Below are 6,319 nucleotides of genomic sequence, written 5' to 3'. Positions count from 1 at the left end.
AAGCGGGCGAGAAAGATATAGACATATAACAAGCGCGGACGGACAACTGAAAATATGCATTTGTAGCACGCGCCGATAAAATACTTATATTTTATGAAACAGCTTTTATTTGTTATTAATGTCACATTATTAGTGTATTTTTTTCAAATTAATATTAAGATTTTCTTTTTTTTTCAAAATTACTAATCTTAAATAAATTGTTTTATATTTTAACTTTCCCATGAACACGCACATAATTCCGCAATGACAATATAAATTAAAAAATATATAACAACATAATAATGCTACTGTCTTTAGAACAGATAGAATAACACTACTGGCCGGACATGACTGATTAGCCGGCTATTCGAACGAGTGAAACACCTGTATAGACATTTCTACTCGCGGTGTGAAGATTTTACTGATTCTGAAAAGAATCAATCGTGGTCAAAATCTGCGGAATCATCGCATTTATTAATCTGTCTAGCAAACACAAAATATAACCGCAATGTAACACAGAAGCAACAAGTAATATAACAATGTTACACTCTATTTATAATGTATTTATGTAACATTTAGGCCTGATCTATATTACCGTAGTAAGCTTTAAGCCGTAAGAAATTAGCCAATCATATTAATTAATTCTCTTGGAATTTGTAATACAATTGGCTGATTTCTTACGGCTTAAAGTTTACTATGGTAATGTAGATCGGGCTTTATGTACAAGTTTATTAACTTTTTTAACGAATGAGAAAAACTGAACGGATTTATTTGCCTAATACTTTCGGATGTTCCCGTAAAGATATATGGCGCGCTAGTCGCGCAACGAAACCAGCAGTTCGCCATTAGTGATTGTTAGTTCACTTAGTTCTTCATACACGTGGCAACGTGTCGGTACGTCTGGCGCATTTCAAAGCAATTTGGAATAGATTGTTCGGTGTAAAAGTTGGAGAGTGCATATCATCAGATAATAATTACTGTGTCTATATAAAATTATACACACCGGCGAAATCAAGCCTTGCCTGTTAGATTTCTGTAGCAGTCGCGTGCCTCGTAATAAGGACGTGTACACACATGCAATCTTTATCCATGTGCTCCATGAACAGAGTACATAGATGACGATTGTACGCGTGTGCGTGTCTCTACCACGTGACAAGCTCCTGCTACAGAAACATGGCGCGTAAAACTCTGTCTTCGACGTGTGTAATTGTTAAAAAATGTATGAATACTTAATATTTCTTTGTTTTTCAGGATTAACGATTGTACTCTGCGCTATTACAAATATATTAAGATTCAAAAAACACTTGTATAAAAGGTTCTTTGGTGGCTTATTGGTCGTCTTCCTAAGAGTAAGTTAAAACTAATAATTTCAATGTTGGTTTCTTGTTTTTGATATGAGATTAATCTGATGTGCTTTTCGGCGTCTACACTCGACTGCCTTAATTTTTTTTTATATTTCTATTTATAATTTTATATTTGTGACATTTTTTAAAATTGTTTTATTTAAATACATTCCTTTTTGTTTATTTATTTTTTTATGTAATACGTAACTTTTTGTTTATTTTAATTGTAGGGTTACTTTAATAAGGACATGATAAATAAATTATGTTTTATTTCGAAACAAAGGTAGAATCAACTCATTCGTTTAACAATAAATCGTCACAAAAATAGTATTAGGCACGATATTAGCACACAGCGATCGAAACTAGTTACAAGTGTAAATTATAAGTTAAATAATAAAGAAAAATCTATTTAAACATTTCTGGAAAACAATTTTCTTAATTTTGTATCGAATATAGAAGAAAGTTGTTGTCACGAAAATATATCATTTGAAGTTTTTTATCAGCACGTAATTTCTTCCAATTCAAGTCTTTTCAAAAATAAAAATTATTTTATATCTAGAGATAACGATACTTCACAAAATCTAGAAATTAAATTACGATCATGGGGTAATGATGAACAAATACCTCATAAATGCTGTAATTCTTTGTTAAAGATACTTCGCAAATGTGGCCATAATTCGCTACCTACAGATGTTCGAACTTTATTGCAAACACAAAGAAACGTTTCAAAATAGATAAAAGAAATGGATAATGGTTTTTATGTACATTTTGGGTTACTGAATGGTTTACAACGTTTAATACAAAGATATTTTAAAGATTGTCCAGATTCAATTAAATTACTTATTAACTGTGACGGAATGTCATTAACAAAAAGCTCTGGTAGTCAGTTTTGGCCAATTTTAGTATCATTATATTTAAACATTCGAACATAACCTTTTCCTATCGATGTATATCATGGTGTGTCAAAACCAAAAAATGCAAATACTTTTTTAAGTCATTTCATAAATGAGACGACAGAAATTCTCCAAAATGGAATTTTGTATAATGGCAAAATATGTAAAGTATCTATTGCAGACATTGTTTGTGATGCTCCTGCGAAAGCTTTTATAACATGTACAAAAAGCCATTCTGGTTATTTCAGTTGTCACAAATGTACTCAACAAGGTGAATATATAAAATCTGTTGTTTTTCCAGAATTAAAATTTACATTAAGAACTGATAAATTATTTCGTACCCAAGAGTAAGAAGAACATCATACAGGTGTATCTTCTTTAGTAAAATTAGACCTTGATATAGTCAATCAAATTGCATTAGATTATATGCATCTTGTTTGTTTAGGAGTTATGAAACGGCTTCTCTTATTTTGGGTAAAAGGTTAAAAAAATGTTCGTTTAAATGTGGAAAGACAAAATGATATATGTAATGCTTTGTTAGCAGTAAGATGTTCAATTCCGTCCAAATTTGCACGTTTACCTCGAAGTTTTAATGAATTAGAAAAATGGAAAGCAACTAAATTTCGGTTATTTTTGTTATATTTAGGTCCTGTAATTTTGAGATCTACCATGAGTAACGAATATTATACTCATTTTCTCACGCTTAGTATTGCTATCAGAATTTCGTGTGACATTGAGTTATGCTTAACAATGAATTATGCACACAATTTATTAGTTTATTTTGTAGATGTTACGTCAAGGATGTGAGTATTTTAAAGGAGTTCATTGACCGCTCTTCGGGTGCTTAGGAAGATTTGGAGAGTGACGTAACAGCCGATCCTTGCGTGGCACGTGTTTAGAAATGCCACGCGTAAACGCGCTAGGAATGGGTTACAACGGTTACAAGGAGGAACTAGTTGTTTTGGTTCTTTTTTAGGGAAAGAAATTTAATTCCTATTCCCTAGGACAGAACCGGAGGTAATTTTTCGCAACAAACGATATTTGGTTTAAATTGAAATAAATAACTCTGAGTTCTCAGTAATGAAGTTGATGAATTTAATATTAATTGAATACAATTTTAGAATATAAAAACAAATTAAATGAATTTAGAGAAATAATTATATAAAAAGAAAGAGGAATAGGACTTAATAAGAGATATATTTTAAACATTTTTAAGAAAAAGAAAACGTATCGATTATAAAAAAAAAGGTAACAGAATTAAAAGATAACAAATGTGAATATAAGTGTATGTACAGTGTATTAGGTTATATGTAATAAAATTATTCTAGGTCGATCTCAATTATTTCCGAGATCTGAGCTGTTGACCTCGGAAATACTTGTTCGACGAGCCTGATCGGAGCTAGGAAGGGGTGTTCCACCCCGGGATAATAGATAAAAATATTATGATCAGGAGTCGCTTTCCTGGCTTTCCTCCTGATCTCCTCGGGATCGAAGTAGTCAGGGCCTATGGTATAGGCACTTTCCAGAACAGGATCCGTCCACGGAGTGCAGGTCCTCCGGAGGAGCTCGAGGAGAGGGTCAACGACTGCTCTCGGTTCCTTTTGTTCCTCGAGAAACTCAACACTCGGGGCGGGGGAAGGGGAGTGTTCCGGGCTGTCAGGCTCTTGCCAAGAGACGGTTTCGTCCTCAGCAAAGGAACCGACCTCTTCGGGTTCCCCAGGATAAGGAATCGGTGACGGGATGGGCGAGGAGCATGCTCTAGAAGCAACTCCAGAAGAAGGTTCGGAGAAATTCAGGGAAACATCTGGAGTATAGGATGAAGAAGTAGGGCGGAACAGCTCCGACTCAGGTTCGGACGACGTGGTTGACTTCGAACGCGATGGTGATGGTGTTCGCGGCGAAGTGTTCTCCCCTGTCTCTGAATCTTCACCGTTAAACGGCGAGTTGGGAGGTACGGAAGGCGGAGGCGACCATGGCCGCTCTGATCTGGTTTTTGGAGGTTCAGGTGTGACCTCCCTTGGCGCTGCCGCGAATAAGAATTAGACGAAGAAACTCCTGACCAATTCTTGCAATTTCCGGATCTTCCGATTCCTTCGGGCGCGGCTTTTCTTAATAGACCGAAGGTTTCTTGATTCCACTAAAAGGTGTCAATTTGAATTTAATTTAACGAAATGATTTTAGTGGGAAAAATGTCAGGGCAACGCGCCGCATTCTTCCTTCCGGATCTCTCTCTACATCGCCTTAAAGATTCTTCCGGTACCTCTGACCGGATGGACCCTCACTCGAGCTAAGGTTTTAATAGTCACCATTTACTGGCGGCATATCGCAACCTCTGACAGGAGGAGACCCATTAACCGAGTCGAGTTAGCGGAGAATTCAAAGGATTCTAGAGAGATGCCTACTTCGGAAAACGCAAACGGCACCCTGGCAATACCCACGTCATTCATTTTCAAAGATATAAATTTTAGAATTTTAGTGGAACCATTTCAAAGGGGAGGAGGTAATAAGGTTGAATAAATGATGAGACTTACTTCTTGTCGTCTTCGGTTGCCTCGGACGAATCTCTGACAACTTCTTTATTAATTTTTACGTTGACACAGTGGAGTCACTAGTCACTAAACTGTGAAGGCGATAGCTCGGATATATATATAATTCAGAGACTGAATGAGAGCGAGTCCCGCCGAAACACGCGGTTTTATAACTTCGGAAAAGGGAAGGACTAGCGCCGGGTTTTCATTTTCAAAAGAATCAGTGTTCTCATTTGCCAGCCGTGTCCCTCCACTTTTCCTTTTTCTTAATTATTGGTTACTCAGATCTCATCCCTTCTCTGATTTTCTTAAGCTCTAGTTTTCGCCCTTAGATTTTTAATTAATGGTGAGGAGTTCCCGATATCTATTGGCTCGAGAGAAAAATTTCGGTCGTACCAAACTCCGCCCGCATGGCTTCCCCTTCCAATCTTCCCGAATGTTATCATTAATAGTTAGAAGAAAATTCTTAAGGGCTCCTTTCCGTTATCACCGGGTTGCGTTTGTTTATGGGATCCGGTCGCGTGTCATATTCTTACGACCGCAGGACTTTCGCGCCCTTTGTTTGCTTATACTTCGGAGCCACGATATAACCGCGAACTCAAGTGTTTCACTTATCGCCAGATATTAGATATTGATTCTAGATCGTTTTGGGTCCCTATTAGTTTAATATCCCTTGAAGAGTTTTCTGTTTAGATTTTCGTCGGCATTTATAGCGTGATTGTTCTAAGTATAATTTAAGCATCCGGCGATAAGGATTTTAGAGTTTAAATTATTTCTTCTGGAAGCTTGGAAGTTCTCTTTCGTCACCAAATGGTCACGGTTTACCCCCTTTATCTAATTTATTGAATCCGTGTCGGAAAAAAGGAGATGTGGAGTCCGAGGACGTAACATAGACAATTACAAATATTTGTATGGTAATCAATACATGTCATATAATGTTCACAATTTACTACATTTAGCAAATGATGTTAAAACTTTCGGTTCTTTAGATAAATTCAGTTGTTTTCAATTTGACAATTATTTACAAAGTATAAGAAGAAAACTTCTAACTTCAGGAAAACTTTTGGAACAATTAATTAATAGATTAAATAAAAAAAATTAACTTCCTATTGTAAAATAATATTTAAAATTGTATCCGTATGTTCATTATTCAAAATCTGGAAAAATATGTCTTATAAAATTAAAAGAATTTAATATTTCCATAAAGAGCCCTAACAATTGCTGTCTATTAAAAGATAATTTAATATGTATTGTAAAAGAAATCATTTTTCTTAATAACGTATTACACATTTGTAATAATAAATTTCCTTACATTCAGCCATTATTTTTGCCACCTTGTAATTCATTAAATTTGCAGATTTGTGTAATAGATGAACATATGGAAAATATTATGGTATCAATTTCCGAGATACAAAAAAAATGTTTGAAAATCACGTATTTTGGATTTTCAAATCCAGTAATTGTTCCACTAATTCATCATATCTAATATAAACATGTAATATTTATATTAATGTTTATATTACTTGTAATGAATTAATATTTTTATATTAAAAAAACATTTTTACTTAACAATTAA

General features: G+C 34.8%; 1 pseudogene; it reads left to right on the top strand.

Annotated features, from left to right (window-relative positions):
- The first annotated feature begins 1,152 nt into the window (after positions 1-1,152).
- LOC139112690 (uncharacterized) lies at positions 1,153-5,866 on the top strand (annotated as a pseudogene).
- Positions 5,867-6,319: the final 453 nt, after the last annotated feature.

The sequence above is a fragment of the Cardiocondyla obscurior genome, unplaced genomic scaffold (assembly GCF_019399895.1).
Source record: "Cardiocondyla obscurior isolate alpha-2009 unplaced genomic scaffold, Cobs3.1 scaffold41_0_353218, whole genome shotgun sequence".
In the NCBI taxonomy this organism is placed as follows: Eukaryota; Metazoa; Arthropoda; class Insecta; order Hymenoptera; family Formicidae; genus Cardiocondyla; species Cardiocondyla obscurior.
This window is presented reverse-complemented; position numbering and strand designations above follow the sequence as displayed.